Raw genomic sequence first — 23,776 nt, 5'->3', positions numbered from 1 at the left:
CCTCCAGTGGATGAACTGTACCAACACCCTGGGTACTGGTCAGTTGATGTCGGATACTTGGAAAACTAGCTTGCCCAGAGCTGAAAAAGGACCAGGAGGAAGCCCTAGTTGAAGGACTTGAGAAACACCACTGATCTCCTGCCAGAGTACCCCTGTTGGTCCTGTAAGTGACCTTCAAAGAGACCTACCTCCAGATCCAAAAGGGCATATTTGTGCACAGCCTCTGGTTCACTGATTTGCTCTGCCCCCGGCCGCCCTGTGCCCTGCAATGAAGAACCATTTGTGCCCCAAGGGTCCCTCACCCTTGTGACTTCAACCTTCCGACCCCAACAAACCACCTTTAACTTGACCAGAGCAGACCTTTTCCAAGTGGTCCCCCCTCAGTGGCCCCGCACCAGCTCCAAGAGACTTCCCACCGTTGCTCCTGCTGGAAACAGGAGCTGGCCGAACTTCTCCAGCTGGCACAGCTTTCCCACCAAGGTCTTCGACCAGCATGCAAAAGCGGAACTTAGTAAAGCAACTGTGTGATTGTATATGAATTTTTAAAGGTCTCTTCCTATTGATTCCTGGGGTGCTAAATTGAGCATAGGAAGATTGCTTTTATTAAAACTTCAGAAATCCATATCTTCAAAAGTACTTAACCAGTTTTGATAATCTTAGTCTTAAACTTTATTTAAAAATCTAAAGTATTTTTATAAATTGGTCTCAAGTTATTCCTTTGAATGTGTGAGTTACATGATTGATACTGAGTACAACAAATGCTTTGCACTTCTCCAAGATTGGCCTAACTGCTTGACCAAGCTACCTCACAGATTAGAGCTTTGTGTGATCTTGCTTTTACCTCTGAAAACCTGTTTGTGGTTGCCTGGACCCTCTGCACTGTGTGCCTACTTTTGCACACTACATAGAGAGCCAGCCTCCCACAGAGTCACTTGATGGTATTTTGCGTAATGTAGCCTCACATTTAGGTGCACATGGGTGGCTTTCAGCTTGCATTCTTGCACATCTACATTTTGCATCGCTTTTGTAGGAAAAGCCATTCAATATGCCACAAAAGATTGTTACACTATCGAAACATGACACAAAGGCCGTTGTTGTCAACATTTCTTTTGCAGAGGCACTCCCAAACCTTTCGCCTTCACCCATCCTGTTTTCTGAATTAAATTTTTGTTTGCATCGGGACACTAGCTCTAATTAGCAGTGGTAAAGTGTACAAAGTACTTTTGCTGCCTCCCTAAAACATGGGTCATTTGGCTTACACCTGAATGGCATATTTATTACTTATAAGTTGCTAGTGTATGGTACTTGTGCCCAAGGCCTATAAATTAAATGCTACCAGTGGAACTCCATTACCCATAGTGCCACCCACTTAAATATCACTTTAAAACATCTCAGGCCTGCCATTCCAGTCTATGGTGCAGTTTTAAAACTGCCATTTGGATCAGACAATATAAACCTTTTGCTGGGCCTAAACCTTCCTTTTTAAAACATGTCACCCCAGTGGTAGACCCTAAACAGCCCACATGGTAGTGTGCATTTACTTTAAAAGGTAGTACATGTGTTTTTAAGTTGTACTTGTCCTGGTTTTGAAAAACTCATAAACACATTTTTCACTAATTTAAGGCCTACCATGCCCATAGAATAGCATTGGGTTACCTTATTACCTTTGATTATGTTCTAACATTTGATTGGGAACAGATAGAAAAGCCAAGTTTGGACTCAAAAGAATTGCAATTGAAACACATACTAATGGGTAATGTCAACTTTTAAGGCACAGTTCTGAAAAAGCCACTTTTAGGAAGTTGCTGTTTTCTTGTCCTAACCATTTGGTACCTGCAGCCAGTGCCGTATATCACATGACTGAATAGCTTGCTAGTTGTCTCCATAAGGTATCCTTAAACTCAGGTACAAAAATGCACTGTTATCCCTTATCTTACCTGATTGTTAAGAGTGCTAAGTGATAAGGGAAGCACTTTTAAGAACCTGATGTAGGACAGCTAGAATATCACCCTCACGTCAAATTCTAGCACCGAGTATAAGTATTGGGCCTTCTGTACCACATCTTTAGTACACTCCTGGGCCTGTGGACACCATAGAAGGACTGCCTTGCTTTGTTCTTCTGTAGGACTTCCCTGCTGCCTGAGGCCTGCCTTGTTCTCCACAGGGCTGCCCTGCTGCTACCAGAGAATTGCCATGCTCCTTGAGACCTGCCTTGCTCCTCTTGGACTGCCTGCCTGCTTGAGGCCTGCCCTGCTGTCTGAGAAGGGAGACAGGACCTGCTTCCTTCATCCCAGTCTAATTGTGGGTGACTACAATGGTCAGTTTGTTCCCCTGTAGATCAGAACAGGAGGTCAGCAACCAGGTCCACAACAAGCTCCAGACAACTGCCTAGAAGGCCTGCAGCTGGACCTCCCTGAGCCCTGCTGACCTTTGCTAGCTTGTGTCCGTGATTCTCAAGAGGTGCCTCCCTAGTTTCTGGACCCTTAGCTGGCATCAGAATGAATTCTGCTGCAAGAAAGGAGAAGTCCTAAAATTGTAAGCTCTTTGCGATAGCAAACAGGCCCATTTTCACTAAGAATCTGCTGTCCACAGTGGCTGCCAACGCTAAGCTCTGATTTATCGACTCTTCGCCTACAGCACCTGCCAGTGATGACTGGCAACACAACATCAGCACATTGTGCTGAAGCAAAGATAGCCCGAGGTAACCGTCAATCTGAAGCTCCTGTAATGACCATCTTTGACACCTGACCAAACCTTTGTGATACATCGTCAACCGTCCGAGATGTCAGGCCTTCTCTTTGCCCTACATGAACGACCATCTGCAATGCTCTCCCTGTGTCTCGAGGCCTCCTCCACTGTGAACTTGACTTGTCATGCTGAATTTTGAGAAGGAATGTTGACAGCGGGGCTAACCTGCTTCCTTTATCTGGACCATGTTCCATTGCGGTCAGCCGGAATTTGTCACTTTCCCCTGGTCTAGCATTACCAGATGACCTTGAGTGGCACTATGTGGTTTTAGGAGCTATATCTACTTAAAAGTTTAGAAATTGCATATCTCTGGTTCTACTAATTGCATTTTTGTGATTCTGGTATTTTATTTCTTGACATTTACTCTATTTTTGTTATTTGCTCTTGTGTTGTGTTTTCACTTTAGTACTGTTTTTTGTGCCACAAAAATTCTTAACCCAGTACTGCCTGCTTTTGTTTCTCCCTCTTCCTTCCATCCCCTCCAAATAGAAACCAGATTTGAAGCCACGTTTCCTTCAGGAGGGTGACATTGTAAATGTGAGGAGGTGTTTTATGGGGATTATGGCACGTTTGACAGGGTTTTGAGAGCTTGTCTGGTGTGATTGTCACTGTTACTGTATTTTTATTTTTTTAAAAAATATTTTTTTATTGTTTTATTCAGTTAAGCACAAACCAAAGAAACAAACATTAATTCAGCAGCAAGGTACCTCGCATTATTCGGGGGGGATTGAAACGCGCAGATAGGGGACATCAGTCACACAGCACTCTCAGTCTGCGCCGCCAGGTATTCATTCAAAGGGTTCCAAATATCTTTGGGACGGGATCTCTCTGGCATGAGTTCCCAGTATACTAACAGCTGGTCATGGCAGAAAGCCGCATCTCGTAACCAATCCGATCTGCGGGGGGCTCTCCCTCGGCCCCAGCACATTGCTACTCTTCGCTTAGCCAGCAGCATGAGTAGGCCCACTAAACGTCTATGCGGGCCATGCACCTCGTCCATATATCCCAACAGCGCTATCTTAGGAGAGAGGGGTATCTCCTCCTCTGTCATTTCAACAATCGACCGTCTTATCTTCTCCCAAAACTTATACACTTCCGCACACTCCCATGCCAGGTGAAAGAAGCCCGCGTCCGGAGCTCCGCAGCGGGCGCAGCGTGTGTCCGCTAGCAGTCCCATGGAATGTAGTTTCCTAAGCGTATAATATATTCGGTGCAGAAACTTGAAGTGCAGCAAGCGCAGTCTATAATTCGGGGACAATATCCTCATATGAGCACAGCAGCTGCGCCACATCGCTTCCGGTATGGGCTCCCCCACATCTCTCTCCCATGCAACCCGAGCGGGTACCACAAGGCCGCCCCCCGCTCCTGCACAGCATTATACAGCTTGGTTATCAACTTGGAGGGGGATCTCGCGCTACAGAGTGCCTCCAAAGCCCGAAACTCGGAGGGAGCATCCAGCTCTTCAAAAAAACGATCCCACAACAAAGCGCGGACACGGAGAGCACAAAAGCGCTGCATCGGGGTGCCATCACAGTTCGAGAGTGCACCAGGGACATCCAACAGCCGGCCGTCCACCACCCAGTCTCCCAGCCCCAGCAAGTCAGCGTCTCGTAGAAACCCGCGCACCCCTCCATCCAGAAACATCTGGGCATCCGCCACCGCCATAACAGGCAGCGATGGAGCAAAGGGAGCCGACATCCCAGCCCGCCGCATCAACTCTCTCCATGCTCCCGCAGTGCAGGAGAGCATATCTATTCCTCTAGAACGGGGGGGAACCCGCCCGCCGAGCGCACATACCAAGCCGTCAGGCCAGACAGAATCACTCCACGTGCAAGGTGTGGCATATAACGGGTCGGATTCAGCCAATAGTACGCGAAATGTGCCTGTGCACAGTGATAATATAACTCCAGGTCTGGGGCTGCCAATCCGCCTCGCTCAAATGGCAGCGTCAATTTCTCCCAAGCGATGCGGGGCTGACGCCCCGCCCACGCCAGCCGTACAAGCGCAGATCTCAGGCGCCGGAAATAAGCCTTAGTGAGTGGCAGGGGAAGATTCACGAATAAATACAAAAATTTAGGGAGTACCACCATCTTAGCAATAGCAATGCGACCAGTCAGCGAAAGGGGCAGAGCTCTCCAGACCTCCACCTTTTCCTCTAGCCATGTCAGCGCTGTCCCGTAATTAGCAAGCCGAAGCGTTTCCGCGTCGCGGCACAGGTGTATGCCTAGATAACGTACTGGCCCATCTGCCCAAACCAAAGGGTATCGCGAATCGAATCGAATCTCTCTACACTAGGGGTTAGTGGCAGGATCATTGATTTCGACCAATTAATAGTGACCCCAGAAAAGTTCCCAAAGCGAACAATTTCATCTAGTAAGATATCTAGATTTTGCCCGATATTGCGCACATATATCGCGATATCATCTGCATATAAAGATATCAAGACAGGACGTTGCCGGAATTGTAGGCCGCTATTACTATATTTCTGTTGCAGTCCTGCTGCCAGAGGCTCCATAGCAGCCGCAAAAAGAAGCGGAGACAGCGGGCAGCCCTGTCGCGTTCCCCGCGAGACCTGGAATGGGGCTGATATACCCCCGTTAAGGCGCAACCTGGCAGTAGGCAGAGTGTACAGCAACCTGATCCAATTCACAAAACGCGCGCTGAGACCCACTCGGTTCAGAAGCGCAAACATATATTCCCAGGCCAGAGAATCAAAGGCCTTAGCCGCATCAAGAAACACTGCAGCCACATCATCGCCTGTCTCTAGTGTTCCCAGCACCGCAAAGAAAGTGCGCAAATTATGGCTCGTGGATCTCCCGGGAATAAAGCCCGATTGATCTGGAAGCACCATTCTAGAGAGTAGTGGCTGTAGTCGGGTCGCTATCATTTTTGCAAGAATCTTATTGTCAATGTTTATCATGGAGAGTGGACGATACGAATCGCATCGCGTCTGGTCCTTCCCTGGCTTCAAAATAGTTATTATTAAAGCCTCCCGGAGGGAGGTCGGAAGCGACCCCGTCGCCAGAGACTCCTCATACACCTCCAGCAAATAGGGGGCAAGGATGTCCCCATATTCTTTATAAAAGGCAGGGGTCAAACCATCGGTGCCCGGAGACTTATCCCCAGGTACTGTTACTGTTTTAGTATTGTTTGGTATTGTCTGTAGTTTTTTTTTTAGTTATTTTATTTTATTACAGACCTTAACTGAGTTGTACATTTGTCATTGTTTGTCTCATCTTTGTTTATGTATAGTTTGTTTGTGTCTGTTAGAGGTAGGTAGGGGGTGAGTCAGGTTAATTTTGAGGAAAGGGAGGTAAAAGCTTTGCAATGGCTGGTACTATACTGGCCACCACATACGCTTGGGGAAGACAGAGTGAGACAGAGTTATCCTTTGCTGGAAAGAAGGCAGAAGTGGGCGAGGGTTACCCGTCACATTACAAATACTAGTAACGTCTTGCAATTTGTGCCGCAGGTTCAACATCGTTAGGCTGAAAGTCTTGTATCGTGAGAGTGGTCTTCGAAAATATTTCGGCATTGAAGCTGCTAATGAAGTTGGTAAGCTACAAAGTTTAATACATCTAATTTATAATTTAAAATAATATTTTAAATAATACAATTAAAACTGAAATTACTTTTTATTTTTGTTATACTCAATTTAATGTTATTTTTTTATAATGTAAACTTTGATGAATAATATTATTGAAATTGGCTTTCTAAACTAAAACTGTATTGTAAACATGTCAGTTATTTTAAGTGTTCATATAAACCATGCAGGGTCTACTGTGCCTAAACCATGCGGCCTGGGTTCTGGAATATGTAATGTCATCTGATAAATCATAATTTGCCAATTTAAAGTAGTCAATGTAAAAATTGTTTAAAAATGTGCTTTGCATTGTTATGTTTCCTAAAGCAACACATATAGGTTGCTAGGTTGTATAGGTTTATAAAAGCTTTGCATGATTAAACATTATTATATATTTTTTGCCAACACATTTTATTGGTTTTAAGAAGGTAAACATCACTACAGTAAAACAGAGTGACAAGATCAACAAGAACAATGGTGCTGTCGTTTTCTTTGGGGTAGGGCTAACATCAGATCAAACAGGATTGTTCACCCTAGAACCCTCCGCAGACAGAATAAGACCCTTATCCCGAATGACTCCATTTTTCAACATGACCATACATAGTATGCAGGAACTTGCCCTCCCGGGTCTCACACTGTAGACAGGTATACGTCATCGCCCCATCTGCCAAAAACGCTCAAAACAAGGTGGGTGCAACCAGTCCTCTGAACATCAAATCCACCCAAGGTAGTCCATGTGCCAAGGTTTCTGGGCCCCTGATACGTCAACAGTCTTAGAAAGGAGTCTGTAAAATTGAAATTTAGTTAAAATAGAGGTAGCCAGTTGAACTAGGAGGCTATTGGGGCACAGAAACTTTGGCACATGATGGACTACCTTGGGTGGATTTGATGCACAGAGGACTGGTTGCAGCCACCTTGCTTTGAACTTAGGAAGTCACAAGGAATGTGAAGTGGGCAAAACATCTTGCTGGGCATATAATTCAGAGTAATAACATGCAAAGCATTGGGAGATTTCCAACTCCCTGCTCCACTATGAATGTATCAGGTATAGTAACCTAATAAATTTCATAAAATAGGTAGGTTCCCTCTTCTTCGTTTGCACAGCTTAAGTTAAACATTACTACAACACAGTGATCCATAGTTGAAGCCCTGATGAATGCCCAATACTTATTTAGTCTGTCAAAGGGCAGAAACATGTTGGCAGGACTATAGAGGAACATAAGGGTAATTATACGTCTGTAACGTCCTTTGAGTGTACTTTCTAGTATTTTTAGACATCCCTCTAGTGCCACCAAATACAAGATACTTTGTGGTTTACTCTAAGGGATTGTTAACCTTAGTAGATGGGTTCCAAGAAATTATCCAGAAATACAAATTTTTGTCAATATTTTGAATGTTGCAGGAGGCCTTCTTCTAATTCCTTGCTCCTGTTCCATCAGGGAAATGACCAAGGAGGGGAGCTGATCTGCAGGGTGATGTCTATATAAGGGGCATCACTGTGAGTGATCCGCAAATCTTAAGGAAGGCACAACATAATCCCTGTAAAGCTAGAGTAGCACAAGAACATATTTCACAAAATCCAAGTGTTACAAGGCTCAAGTATCAACTCCCTAAGGAGCAGTGTGACAGTTTGAATAAGAATAGGCCTGTGTCATGTACCTGTCTTACTGAATCATATCCCCACAGGGAAAATGAGAGGAAGTACAGTCTGCAAGATATTTATAACATATCTATTGGTATACTTGAGCTCTTACCATTGAAATGTGCTGCATGGCACATACGTTCTATTACTGCAGGAAAAATGGGATTGTGGCTCTTCCATTTGGTGTGGCTATAACTTAGACAGAAACACTGAAGTACCAATTTTATTTCAAAACTCTGGCTTTACCATCCAGGAGGTTAACAAAGTGGTTAATGAAGTTTGTCATGGGTGGAGGGTATATGGAATGGGCATGATATAATTCTCATTAATGTCTTTTGTCCAACTTAATTGAATTATAAGGACAATATTTTGAATGTATTGCTTCAATTTCTGATATGTAGTAAAAATGTGTTTGTAGGTAGTGATTTTAAGTGTTTCATTGATACAAAGCGTAGGGTGTCATGGTCAACAGTCCACTTGGTTTGTAGTTCAAAATTACTTTTAAGTATAATTTGTGACTTACATTTTCAGGACACTTACAAAGTGATGCATCTAAATGGCCCTGGATACACCCAGATTAGCCCTATTCCTTACACTAAATCATGTATTAATGTAATTTTTGCCAGTCCATCTGAAAAGGTAAGTTCTTCTAGGGTTATCCCAGTTTTCTTCTCCAAAAACATTTTATTGAAAGTTGGTCTTTTGAGCCTCGGGTGCAATAAAATAAATATATAATAATATAAACAATAACAGTCTTGATGACTTCTCTATTTGTGAATGGGTCAGGTACAAGTATAGGAATTGGCAGTCTCTTAAAGTTATTTTCCCTTCAATAAATGAGTATTGAAAGGAAATTAAAGCCAATGCGCAGTACTTCTTTTATTTATGAATTCAGCCATGTTTAGAAGTATTAATTTTGGGTCAGGGGGTATGTGTAGTGATAAGACTGTGCAAAGACATTCTATAACCCCTTCGCAGAATTTCAGCACATGGCACTCCCACAAGGGTGCATAAATGTGCCTTCCGATCCTTGACACTGAAGGCATTGTGGTGAGGCTGTCACACGTACGCGCCAAAGGCGCTGCCTTGTATAATACACCCTAAGGCGATATTTCAGTTCTGTCAAGCATACATGTGCGGAAATAGCCCCTCACGGAGCAACTGCACTGCTTCGACCCAGTCATCATCATCACCTAAGATTATATCTTACTTCTCCCAGGACCATTTCAGAGCATCCAGTGTTTGTGGGCTATTAACAATCAAAGAGTGATATATATTGGATAGCTTGTGAGCTCCCATATCTCCCTGCAAGAGCTTGCACTGCAAGTATGTGAAATCAGGCAGCTTTGCCAAGGACTTAACATAAGGCAGTAGAGCATGACGTAACTGCAGGTATTTATGAAACTGGGTGCGATGCAAATGGTATTCATTCTGCAGTTCTTGAAAGGATTTTAAATGGGTCCCGTTCATTATGTCTCCTAACAATGTAACCCCTATCAGGTCTCATCTTCCGAAGTCCTCCAATTGGGCCACCTGCCTCATGCCAAAGTTTGATCACTACCTGTGTCACCTGGGGTAGGTAATTGGACCTCTGGTCATTGTATAACAAGCCAAGTATGGAGGTTCCGCCTACCGCCCACTTTTTAGCTGCATAAATGGGGTCATTATGATGGCCGCTCCACCATTTATTAATAACTAGAGTAGGAAGCTGGTCTGGTGTGTGGTGAGCAACTATGGTGATATCACCTTATACCAGTTATCCCTTATTAGTGAAGTGTAGGCACAGCCAGGACTCTCTAGACGTAGCTGTGCAGCCAAGACTTATCTAGGAGACCTGGAGGAGGAGCAAACAAGCCTTGGTAGCTGCAAGAGTCGTGGTGAACAGGGGTACTGTCCTGTAAGGAGAGGCAAGGGATTACCATCTCCCAAGTTGGACAGCTGCTAGAGAGGACCAAAGGGACCACTCCAGACCACCACCTGTGATGCAGGATTCACGCAGTACCGGAGGAGAGCAGATCCACACAGCCGGTCGTCCAAGTTGGTGCCTGCAGATGCAGGGGAGTGACTCCTTCACTCCAAGGGAGATTCTTTGTTATTACTTGTGAAGGCTGAAGACTTGCTTCCCTTAGAGGATGCACAGCTGGGGAAGTGTTGCAGTTGCTGGAAGGAGCCGGAGAAACAATGTTGCAGAGCGGAGTCTTCGCTGATGTTACAGATTGACAGTTCCTGGAGGGTCTAGTTGCAGTACCAGTGGCCAGAAGATTAAATAAACCATGCAGAGGAGTCTTCCTGGAATCTTGCACGTTGAATCAGAGGACCCACCCGAGAGGGACACCCAGATAGCCCAGAAAGGGGGGGGTGGGGGAGAGGGCGTAAATGGTCACCTAGCACAGTGACCACCTACCTTATCTGGCCACTCAGATGTCTTCAGGTGCCTCTGCACACTTTGGATTCAAGATGGGAGAATCAAGTGGCCACTTGGAGGAGCTCGGGGCACCACCCCTAGGGTGGTGATGGACAAGGGAGGGTCACTCCCCATTCCTTTGTCCAGTTTTGCACCAGAGCAGGGACCAGGGGTCCCTCTACTGGTGCAAACCGGTTTATGCAAGGTGAGCACCAAATGTGTCCTTCACACTATACCAGTGGCTTGAGGAGGCTACCCCTCTCAAGCCATGTAGCACCTATTTCAAAGGGAGTGTGTGTTTCCTCCCTCTCCCACGGGAAATCTGTTGTTCTGCCTTCTTCTGCCTGAGCTGGTCAAGCAGCAGGAGGGCAGAAAACTGTCTGAAGGGTGGCAGCAGCGCAGCTACCTTCAGAATCCCAGAAGACCTGTAGAAGCAGTGTTGGGGGTCCTCTAAGGAGCCCAGAGTGCATGGATTCAATCAACCAATACTGGCAACAGTATTGAGGTATCATTTTGACATGTTTGATACCAAACATGCCCATGTTCGAAGTTACTATTATGTGCCTGGACACAGATAGAGACTTATGTCCAGTACACGGGTAAAATGGCTTCCCCGCACTTACGAAGTCCAGTACCTTCAGCCTGCCCTCTTGGCTTGGAGGGCCTACCGTAGAGGTGACTTAGTGACCTGGTACAGTGACATCTAATGAAAGGGTGCATGCACCTTTTCATGCAGACTGCAATGGCAGGCCTGCAGACACATTTTGCATGGGCTCCTTTGATTGGCACAATACATGCTGCAGCCAGTGGGGAACCCCTGTTGCCCGAGTGCCCTGGGTACCTAAGTACCATATACTAGGGACTTATATGGGGACACCAGTATGCCTATTGTGGGGTGAGCAGTCCTAAGCAACAAAATTTAGAGGGAGAGAGCACAATCACTGGGGCCCTGGTTAGCAGGATCCTTAAGAAAACAGTCAAAGCATACTGACAGCAGACAAAACGTGGGAGGTAACCATCCCAAAAAGTCTGTACTTTCCTACAACTAGGAAGTGGGAAGCCACATAATATGAATACAAATCTACCGCAGCTATACCATCCTCAAGCATAGAAGAGAAGCATGTGGCCAAGGATATATGAGGAGTCCCTCCATCCCATTTCCTAGGGAGGGAAATCATCTAAAAATCGAGGACCTTCCCATAAGGTAAAGAGGAAGAAGCAACCACGTTTTATACTCCTTGTGTCTTGCCCAGCAACGGCTCAATATTTTTACTCCATGACCAGTCTTCGTCTGTCGACAGATACATCCTCCGGTATTTAGAACCCTTCTCCTCTACTCAAATGCCTGGTGCCCAGTACATGGGAATCTCATATCCATTGAGAGGTAGGATGGCGGACCTATATTTATTTGGAGGCCGGATGTCACCCCAAAGATACATATATTCTCAAGTATACGCGTCCCAGTGATATTGGGGTCTGACATAAAAATTATGATATCGTCCGCATATAAAGTATTTCTTTCCAAGATATCTTGGGGGGGCATTCAAAGCCTCTAACCAATGAATCTATTTTGGCCCATTCAGCCAAGGGTTCTGTCACCGGCGCAAATAATAAAGTTTAAAGTGGGCATCCTTGGCGTGTAGCCCTTTGTATCTGAAAGGTCTCGGAGGTGTGCCCAGTGATTCTGACGGATGCTGATATATCTGTATATAGCAGCTGAATAAATGTGATAAATCTGGGTCCAAAATTAAGCCCATGTAATAAAGTGAACAAATATGTCCAGTCTACAGAGTCGAATGTTCTGTCTAGGTCTGCTAAGATAGCATCTGGGCCTCCGAGGCAACTGGCTAAAGCCAGCACACTAGAGGCTCTCCCTATACTATGGTGTGTTGCCCAACCCATCATAAACCCAGCCTGGTCCTGGTGAATTAACTCTAGGATGTATGATTGCAATCGTTTTGCAAGTGCCCTTGCAAGGAGTTTGACCTCGATATTTAACAACAAAATTGGTCATAAGTGTGCCCTGTATGTGTTCCCTGTGTGACGACTGTCTCACTGAGGCTCTGCTAACCAGAAACTCAGTGGTTATGCTCTCTCTGCTTTCTAAATTGTCACTAACAGGCTAGTGACCAATTTCACCAATTCACATTGGCATACTGGAACACCCTTATAATTCCCTAGTATATGGTACTAAGGTACCCAGGGTATTGGGGTTCCAGGAGATCCCTATGGGCTGCAGCATTTCTTTTGCCACCCATAGGCAGCTCTGACAATTCTTACACAGGCCTGCCACTGCAGCCTGAGTGAAATAACGTCCACGTTATTTCACAGCCATTTACCACTGCACTTAAGTAACTTATAAGTCACCTATATGTCTAACCTTCACCTGGTGAAGGTTGGGTGCTAAGTTACTTAGTGGTGGGCACCCTGGCACTAGCCAAGGTGCCCCCACATCGTTCAGGGCAAATTCCCTGGACTTTGAGTGCGGGGACACCATTTCACGCGTGCACTATACATAGGTCACTACCTATGTATAACATCACAATGGTAACTCCAAACATGGCCATGTAACATGTCTAAGATCATGAAATTGTCACCCCAATGTCATTCTGGCATTGGGGAGACAATTCCATGATCCCCTGAGTCTCTAGCTCAGACCCGGGTACTGCCAAACTACCTTTCCCGGGGTTTCACTGCAGCTGCTGCTGCTGCCAACCCCTCAGACAGGTTTCTGCCCTCCTGGGGTCCAGCCAGGCCTGGCCCAGGAAGGCAGAGCAAAGGACTTCCTCAGAGAGAGGGTGTTACACCCTCTCCCTTTGGGAAAAGGTGTCAGGGCTGGGGAGGAGTAGCCTCCCCCAGCCTCTGGAAATGCTTTGATGGGCACAGATGGTGCCCATCTCTGCATAAGCCAGTCTACATCGGTTCAGGGATCCCCCAGCCCTGCTCTGGCGCAAAAGTGGACAAAGGAAAGAGGAGTGACCACTCCCCTGACCTGCACCTCCCAGGGGAGGTGCCCAGAGCTCCTCCAGCATGCCCCAGACCTCTGCCATCTTGGATTCAGAGGTGTGCTGGCACACTGGACTGCTCTGAGTGGCCAGGGCCAGCAGGTGACGTCAGAGACTCCTTCTGATAGGCTCTTACCTTTCTTACTAGCCTATCCTCCTTCCTAGGTAGCCAAACTTCCTTTTCTGGCTATTTAGGGTCTCTGCTTTGGGGAATTCTTCAGATACCGAATCCAAGAGCTCACCAGAGTTCTTCTGCACTTCTCTCTTTACCTTCTGCCCAAGGATCGACCGCTGACTGCTCAGGACGCCTGCAAAACCGCAACAAAGTAGCAAAGACGACTACTGCAACCTTATATCGCTTCATCCTGCTAGCTTTCTCGCCTGTTTCCTGGTGGTGCATGCTCTGGGGGTAGCCTGCCTCCTTCTTGCACCAGGAGCTCTGAAGAAATCCCCTGTGGGACGACGGAATCTTCCCCCTGCAACTGCAGGCAACAAAAGACTGCATCACCGGTCCTCTGGGTCCCCTCTCAGCACGACGGATGTGGTCCCTGGAACTCAGCAACTCTGTCCAAGTGACTCCCACAGTCCAGTGACTCTTCAGTCCAAGTTTGGTGGAGGTAAGTCCTTGCTCCCCACGCTAGACTGCATTGCTGGGTACCGCGTGATTTGCAGCTGCTCCTGCTCCTGTGCACTCTTCCAGGATTTCCTTCGTGCACAGCCAAGCCTGGGTCCCCGACACTCTAACCTGCAGTGCACAACCTTCTGAGTTGTCCTCCGGCGTTGTGGGACTCCCTTTTGTGTCTTCGGGTGGACTCCGGTTCACTCCTCTTCTAAGTGCCTGATCCGGTACTTCTGCGGGCTCCCTGACTTGCTGGGCGCCCCCTCTGTCTCCTCATCCAAGTGGTGACATCCTGGTCCCTCCTGGGCCACAGCAGCATCCAAAAACCCTAACCGCGACCCTTGCAGCTAGCAAGGCTTGTTTGCAGTCTTTCTGCGTGGGAATACCTCTGCAAGCTTCTTCACGACGAAGGACATCCATCCTCCAAAGGGGAAGTTCCTAGTCCTCTTCGTTCTTGCAGAATCCACAGCTTCTACCATCCGGTGGCAGCTTCTTTGCACCCTCAGCTGGCATTTCCTAGGCATCTGCCCACTCCCAACATTGTCGCGACTCTTGGACTTGGTCCCCTTGTTTCACAGGTACTCGGGTCTGGAAATCCACTGTTGATGCTTTGCTGGTGTTGGTCTTCCTTGCAGAAACCCCCTATCACGACTTCTGTGCTCTCTGGGGGTTATAGGTGCACTTTACACCTACTTTTCAGGGTCTTGGGGTGGGCTATTTTTCTAACCCTCACTGTTTTCTTACAGTCCCAGCGACCCTCTACAAGCTCACATAGGTTTGGGGTCCATTCGTGGTTCGCATTCCACTTTTGGAGTATATGGTTTGTGTTGCCCCTATACCTATGTGCTCCTATTGCAATCTACTGTAACTTTACATTGCTTGCATTACTTCCTTTTGCCATTACTGCATATTTTTTGGTATTGTGTACATATATCTTGTGTATATTTGGCATCCTCATACTGAGGGTACTCACTTAGATACTTTAGGCATATACTAAAAATTAAGGTACTTTATTTTTATGACAATATCTGTGTATTGTGTTTTCTTATGATATTGTGCGTATGACACCAGTGGTATAGTGGGAGCTTTGCATTTCTCCTAGTTCAGCCTAAGCTGCTCTGCTATAGCTACCTTCTATCAGCCTAAGCTGCTAGAAACACCTCTTCTACACTAATAAGGGATAACTGGACCTGGTACAGAGTGTAAGTACCCCTTGGTACCCACTACAAGCCGGGCCAGCCTCCTACAGATGTTTACCCAATTGAGACACACAAGCATTCAGAAAGTCACTTGGGAATCCATTAAGGCCTGGGGCTTTGCCCATGCAAAGGCCATTTAGTACGAGAGCAAGTTCGCTCTCCGTCAAGGCCTCCTCTCAGACTCTCCTCTGCAGACAATGTACACAAAGGTAAGTCATTCACAAAATCCAGGATCAGTTAATTTTGGGGCCAGTGCATGTGGATCTGTTATGAGGGTGTTAAGTTGCGCCTTACTAACTGTAAGTTTTGTACACATGATTGTTGGCAGAGTTGAACTAATAATTTACCTGATTGGTCCCTCTTTGGTAGATTCTACTCTGCCTGGCGCGCCATATTAGTTTAACTTCATAGATAAATAGCTGGCCGAATTGTTGTTGCACCAGGGTGAGTTGCCTGCGTACCTCTCAGTTGGCCAGAGTCTTCTCACCCTTTTCAAGTGATTTAATACGAGCTTCTAGAGCCTTAGGCCCATATTTATGGATTTTAACGCAAGACTACGTTCGTGCGGTCTTAAGTCAAAATCCATAGCGCCATTCCAGAGCGCCAAATCAATGGAATGGCACATGTTGGCGAAAAGGACAGGCTAGCGTCTACACAAAAGACGCTAGCGAGGTGGGGGGGGTGAAATGGCAGGAGGGGAAAACACATCAGTGGGCCAGGAATGACATGCTACGCTGGTTAGGGGCAATAATTATGCCGCTAACCAGCCTAGCTTCATTTCCTGACGCACTACCACCCAAACATGACTCCTGTCTAAGTAAAGTCAGGAATCATGCCCACCACCCAAATGGCCAGCCTGGGGGACCAGTGCCCCCTGTGCCTCTGCATGGCCATCATACCCAGTGCCAGGCCGAGGGCCCCATGTAAGGGGCCCCCCAATAACACTAATTAAAAATAAATAAATATATATATATATATATATATATATATATATATATATATATATATATATTTTGAACAAAGACTTCTGGCAGCGCACTCCGTAAAGGCAAATAAACTTGATTTATTCAGTGCAATAAACAAAAAGAACGACTCGTTTCGACTTAACAGCCTTCTTCTCGGTTTGAAAGTCTTTTCTTTCTGTTACTATTTATACGCTCAAAGGTAGTGACCTTTTACAATGCATTGTGGATATTGCAGTACTGTTTTTTTGAAAAATATAACACACAACTAATCTTTTTATACCTATTTCTGTTAACTTCATAAACCATAAGGCAACAGTGTTTATACCTCAATACATCTTAAACATGAATTTGTCAACATATTTTACAAGAAAGGAACATCTCAATATTATGATAAATGCACTCTAATTATAAATCATCAATCCACTCGAAGTTGGTAAGAAATTTCTGCACAGTTATTTCAAACTTAATAAGTACTTTGTTTAATTGAATTATGGCCAATTTATATGACAGATAAATCTTTTTTTCATATATAATTATTTTTCAATGTCATTATTTTTGTAATCACTGAAACAACATTGCTCTCATCCTTAGTATTCAAAATAATCAAAGATGTACAAAAAGTTCCTCATCTTTGTTAGTCCCAAAGGGTATAGAAGTTCTCAATTTATTAACATACCTGGATTGTAGTTGCCTTAATTTCCTAATCCTGTCACCACCTCTTTCATGCTCTGGAATATGGTCCAAGCAAAAATACCTTAGAGTTTTCCGATCATTGTTTCCATACATGTTTAAGTGTTTAGTAACAGCATAGGATAAATCATTATGTTTAATTGCCCTAATATGCTCTAAAATTCTCTTTTTCAGCATGCAGATTGTACTACCCACATATTTTGCGCCACAATGGCATTCTATCACATATACAGTGAATTTAGTATTACAGGTTATTCTGTGCTTAATATGCATATCAGTTCCATTAGGCATTTTCACAAGTTTCATTGACTAACCAATCTTACAAGCTTTGCAATTATTACATTTAATGAAACCTTGCTGTTCTGCTAACCAAGATTGTTGATTTATTTTATTTTTTTAAAGATGAATGGCTTTTCACTATATAATCTTTAACTGACAGAGCCTTCCGGTATGTAATCATTGGTCCTGAGCCCATCTTGGGTCCTAAATCTGGATCCCTACATATCACATGCCAATGTTTACATAATATATTCCTTAACAATCCACTTTCCTTACTATAGTTCATTATCATCCTTACCCTATTTTCATCAAATAGCTTTTCTTTTTTAGAGTGCTGTGAAAATAACAGCTCATCCCGATTTAACGGTTTTCATAACGGCTCATCCCGATTAACGGTTTTCATTCTTTCTAAATTCTTCATCAACATTTTTATGATTGTACCCTCTTTTTCTGAACCTTGTTATAGTCTCCTTGTATTTTAATTGTACGTCCTTCTCACTAGAACAATTTCTGCGCATTCTTACTAGTTCACCATATGTAATGCTCTTTATTAAAGGTTTGGGATGAACACTTCCCCATGTAATATGCTATTTGTTGCAGTTTCCTTACGAAAGACTGTTGTTTCTAATTTGCCATTCTCAACATAAATTGTGATATCCCCCAAGAAAATAATGAGAAATATATGTTCGATGGCATCTGTCGCTGTAGATACACATGGTATGCATGAGCTCGCCATCTGGTGTTGGGTCGGAGTGTTACAAGTTGTTTTTCTTCGAAGAAGTGTTTTCGAGTCACGGGACCGAGTGACTCCACCTTCTGTGCTCATTGCGCATGGGCGTCGACTCCATCTTCGATTGTTTTCTTTCCGCCATCGGGTTCGGACGTGTTCCTGTCGCTCCGAGTTTCGGAACGGAAAGTTAGCTGAAGACGGAAGATTTTCGACGGTATCGTTGCGATCCGGTTAGAGATAGACACATACGACGACGCGTTCAACATCGAAGCGCCTCGGTGCCCTTCGGGGTAGATTTCGGCACCCCGTCGGGGCCTAGTCGGCCCGACCGCGTGGAGGACAACGCCGATGGATCGGACCCCGTTTCGATTCTGCCCCGAATGCCACAACAAATATCCTTATACGGACCTACACTCGGTCTGTAATCTGTGCCTGTCACCCGAGCACAGCGAAGAATCCTGTGAGGCCTGTCGGGCGTTCCGGTCCCGAAAAACTCTGCGCGACCGTCGAGCGAGAAGACTCCAGATGGCGTCCACGCCAAAAGAGCGTCCACAGTTCGAGACAGAAGAGGAACAGGAGGAATCCTTTTCCATCCAGGATTCAGACTCCGACGAGCTACACTCTACAAGAACTGTGAGTAAGACGTCGAGATCAAACCTTAAAAAAGGAAAGAAGGCCCAGGGGACGCCACTGCCAACCGGCCATGGCTCCACCCAAATTCTCGGTGACCAACAATCGGCACCGAAAAAGGCCCATTCAGTGTCGAGATCGTCCGACTTCGGTCGAGACACCGGCACGCAGCCTCCTCGGGACCGAGAGAGTGCTAAACAGAAGCATCGACACCGAGAGTTCGGTGTCGACACCGATCGACGCCGAGACAGTGGCGCCGAAGACCATAGAGGCCAAGAATTTTCGGCACAGAAAAAGAGGAAGGTTACCTCGGAGCCGAAAAAACAATCGACAGGGCTTTCGGAGCCGAAAAAAGCGACATCAGACCCTGTTTCTGGCTCCTATACCGAAGAGCATTCTATGTCTTCTCAAATGAAGAAACATAGATTTGAACAAGAACTGCAATCCACTGACGTGGATCACACGCAAAAGCGTATCTTTATTCAGCAGGGGACTGGGAAGATCAGTACCCTCCCACCTGTCAAACGAAAGAGAACGCTTCAGTTTACTCCTCAGCAACAAACAACACAAAAGGTAACACCTCCTCCCTCGCCTCCACCTGTAACTCCGGCTTCGCCAACTTACACCCCGTCACATTCGCCAGCTCACACCGCCATGAGCCACGACGACCAAGATCAGGATGCGTGGGACTTGTACGACGCACCAGTGTCTGATAACAGCCCAGACACATACCCAACTAGGCCATCACCACCGGAAGACAGCACAGCCTACTCGCAAGTGGTGGCTAGAGCAGCTCTATTCCATAATGTGGAACTACACTCGGAACAAGTAGAGGATGATTTTTTATTTAACACCCTCTCCTCAACCCACAGCTCCTACCAAAGCCTGCCGATGCTCCCAGGCATGCTACGCCATGCAAAGGACATTTTCAAGGAGCCAGTTAAAAGTAGGGCAGTGACGCCTAGGGTGGACAAAAAGTATAAGGCGCCTCCTACGGACCCTGTCTTCATCACCTCTCAGCTGCCACCAGACTCTGTGGTGGTAGGGGCTGCCAGAAAACGGGCAAACTCACACACTTCTGGGGATGCACCTCCCCCAGATAAAGAAAGTAGGAAGTTCGATGCAGCCGGGAAGAGGGTTGCTGTCCAAGCAGCAAACCAGTGGCGCATCGCAAATTCACAAGCGCTGCTAGCGCGATACGACAGAGCCCACTGGGATGAGATGCAGCATCTCATTGAACATCTCCCAAAAGATCTGCAAAAAAGAGCAAAACAGGTTGTTGAGGAGGGTCAAAACATTTCCAACAATCAAATACGCTCCTCCATGGATGCAGCAGACACGGCCGCAAGAACCATTAATACGTCGGTTACCATCCGTAGGCACGCATGGCTCAGAACGTCTGGATTCAAGCCAGAAATTCAACAGGCAGTGCTTAACATGCCAGTAAACGAGAAACTTCTGTTCGGTCCGGAGGTCGACACAGCTATAGAAAAGCTCAAGAAGGACACTGACACTGCCAAGGCCATGGGCGCACTCTACTCCCCGCAGAGCAGAGGATCTTATAACACCTTCCGCAAAACACCTTTTAGAGGAGGGTTTCGGGGTCAGGCCACACAAGCTAGCACCTCACAATCCGCACCGCCCACCTACCAGGGACAGTACAGGGGAGGTTTTCGGGGCCAGTATAGAGGGGGGCAATTCCCTAGGAATAGGGGAAGATTTCAAAGCCCCAAAACCACTACCAACAAGCAGTGACTCACATGTCACACACCCCTCCCACACAACACCAGTGGGGGGGAGGATACGTCAATATTACGAAGCATTGGACAAAATAACTACAGACACATGGGTCCTAGCAATTATCCAGCATGGTTATTGCATAGAATTCCTGCAATTCCCTCCAGACATACCACCAAAATCACAAAATTTAACAAAATACCATTCACAGCTTCTAGAGATAGAAGTTCAAGCACTACTGCAAAAAAATGCAATAGAATTAGTACCAAGCACACAAATAAACACAGGAGTTTATTCACTGTACTTCTTGATACCAAAAAAGGACGAAACACTGAGACCAATTCTAGACCTCAGAGTAGTAAACACATTCATCAAATCAGACCACTTTCACATGGTCACACTACAAGAAGTGTTACCATTGCTCAAAAAACACGACTACATGACAACCCTAGACCTCAAGGACGCATATTTCCATATACCAATACATCAATCACACAGGAAATATCTAAGGTTTGTATTCAAAGGAATACATTACCAATTCAAAGTATTGCCTTTTGGTTTAACAACCGCTCCAAGAGTATTCACAAAATGCCTAGCAGTAGTCGCTGCACACATCAGAAGGCAGCAAATACATGTGTTCCCGTATCTAGACGACTGGCTAATCAAAACCAGTTCGCTCACACAATGCTCAAACCACACAAATCAAGTCATACAAACCCTCTACAAACTAGGGTTCACCGTCAACTTTGCAAAATCAAACATTCTGCCAAGCAAAGTACAGCAATATCTAGGAGCCATAATAGACACGACAAAAGGAGTAGCAACGCCAACTCCACAAAGGATCCACAATTTCAACAGGGTCATTCAACACATGTCTCCAAACCAAACAATACAAGCAAGAACAATACTACAGCTCCTAGGCATGATGTCCTCATGCATAGCCATTGTCCCAAACGCAAGACTGCACATGAGGCCCTTACAACAGTGCCTAGCCTCACAGTGGTCTCAAGCACAGGGTCACCTTCTAGATCTGGTGTTGCTAGACCGCCAAACTTACCTCTCGCTTCTATGGTGGAACAGTATAAATTTAAACATAGGGCGGCCTTTCCAAGACCCAGTGCCAGAGTACGTAATAACAACAGATGCTTCCATGACAGGGTGGGGAGCACATCTCAATCAACACAACATAAGAGGACAATGGAACATACATCAAACAAAACTGCATATAAATCATCTAGAATTATTAGCAGTTTTTCAAGCACTAAAAGCTTTCCAACCAATCATAACCCACAAATACATCCTTGTCAAAACAGACAACATGACAACGATGTATTATCTAAACAAACAAGGAGGAACACATTCAACGCAGTTAAGCTTGTTAGCTCAAAAAATATGGAAGTGGGCAATCCACCATCAGATTGGTCTAATAGCACAGTTTATTCCGGGGATCCAGAATCAGCTGGCAGACAATCTCTCTCGAGATCACCAGCAAGTCCACGAATGGGAAATCCACCCACAGATTCTGTACACCTACTTCACACTCTGGGGAACACCACAAATAGACTTATTTGCAACAAAAGAGAACGCAAAATGCCAAAACTTCGCGTCCAGATACCCACACAAGCAATCCCAAGGCAATGCCCTATGGATGAACTGGTCAGGAATATTTGCTTACGCTTTTCCTCCTCTCCCTCTCCTTCCTTACCTAGTAAACAAATTGAGTCAAAACAAACTCAAACTCATTTTAATAGCACCAACTTGGGCAAGACAACCCTGGTACACAACACTGCTAGATCTGTCTGTAGTACCACACATCAAACTGCCCAACAAACCAGATCTGTTAACGCAACACAACCAACAGATCAGACACCCGGACCCAGCATCGCTGAATCTAGCAATCTGGCTCCTGAAATCCTAGAATTCGGACACTTACAACTTAGCCAAGAGTGTATGGAAGTCATAAAGCAGGCCAGAAGGCCATCCACTAGACACTGCTACGCAAGTAAGTGGAAAAGATTTGTTTGGTACTGCCATCATAATCAGATACAACCGCTAGATGCAACTCCAAAACATATAGTAAATTACTTGCTCCATTTACAAAAAGCAAAGCTAGCCTTCTCTTCTATTAAAATACACCTTGCAGCAATATCTGCATACCTGCAAACTACCTATTCAACTTCCTTGTATAGGATACCAGTTATCAAAGCATTTATAGAAGGGCTTAAAAGAATTATACCACCAAGAACACCACCTGTTCCTTCATGGAACCTAAACGTGGTTCTAACAAGACTCATGGGCCCACCTTTCGAACCCATGCACTCTTGCGGAATACAATTCCTAACCTGGAAAGTTGCCTTTCTCATCGCCATTACATCTCTAAGAAGAGTAAGTGAAATTCAAGCGTTCACAACACAAGAGCCTTTTATACAAATACATAAAAATAAGGTCGTCCTACGACCTAATCCAAAATTTTTACCAAAAGTTATTTCACCATTCCATCTAAATCAAACGGTAGAACTACCAGTATTTTTCCCACAGCCAGATTCTGTGGCTGAAAGAGCACTACATACATTAGATGTCAAAAGAGCATTAATGTACTACATTGACAGAACAAAGAACATCAGAAAAACTAAACAGCTATTTATTGCATTCCAAAAACCTCATGCAGGTAACCCAATATCAAAACAAGGTATAGCCAGATGGATAGTTAAATGCATCCAAATCTGCTACCTTAAAGCAAAAAGACAACTGCCCATTACTCCCAGGGCACATTCAACAAGGAAAAAAGGTGCTTCAATGGCCTTTTTAGGAAACATCCCAATGCAGGAAATATGTAAGGCAGCCACTTGGTCTACGCCTCACACATTCACCAAACACTACTGTATAGATGTGCTATCCGCACAACAAGCTACAGTAGGTCAAGCTGTATTAAGAACTCTATTTCAGACAACTTCTACTCCTACAGGCTAAACCACCGCTTATGGGGAACTAACTGCTTACTAGTCTATGCATACCATGTGTATCTACAGCGACAGATGCCATCGAACTGAAAATGTCACTTACCCAGTGTACATCTGTTCGTGGCATCAGTCGCTGAGATTCACATGGACCCACCCACCTCCCCGGAAGCCTGTAGCAGTTCAGAAGTTACCTTCAATTTTGTACATTTGTATATATTACTTAATCCTTTAATAGGTACATACTTACATTTTTCATTGCGCGGGCACTATTACTATAGTACAACTCCTACCTCACCCTCTGCGGGGAAAACAATCGAAGATGGAGTCGACGCCCATGCGCAATGAGCACAGAAGGTGGAGTCACTCGGTCCCGTGACTCGAAAACACTTCTTCGAAGAAAAACAACTTGTAACACTCCGACCCAACACCAGATGGCGAGCTCATGCATACCATGTGAATCTCAGCGACTGATGCCACGAACAGATGTACACTGGGTAAGTGACATTTTCAATATATATATATATATATATATATATATATAAAAATAATAATATGCCACTACTAATCACTTCTTGGAAAGAAGAG

The 23,776-nt window shown here is 45.3% G+C and overlaps 1 long non-coding RNA gene across 1 annotated transcript in view; it reads left to right on the top strand.

The window, feature by feature from the left end:
* Positions 1-3,244: 3,244 nt before the first annotated feature.
* LOC138250490 (uncharacterized) overlaps positions 3,245-23,776 on the top strand; it is a 237,223-nt gene continuing 216,691 nt past the window's right edge. The window contains exons 1-2 of the long non-coding RNA XR_011195022.1: positions 3,245-3,285; positions 6,221-6,303. This is a non-coding gene — a long non-coding RNA (uncharacterized lncRNA). The remainder of the gene's footprint in view (positions 3,286-6,220; positions 6,304-23,776) is intronic.

This window comes from Pleurodeles waltl, chromosome 1_1, assembly GCF_031143425.1.
Source record: "Pleurodeles waltl isolate 20211129_DDA chromosome 1_1, aPleWal1.hap1.20221129, whole genome shotgun sequence".
Taxonomy (NCBI): Eukaryota; Metazoa; Chordata; class Amphibia; order Caudata; family Salamandridae; genus Pleurodeles; species Pleurodeles waltl.
This window is presented reverse-complemented; position numbering and strand designations above follow the sequence as displayed.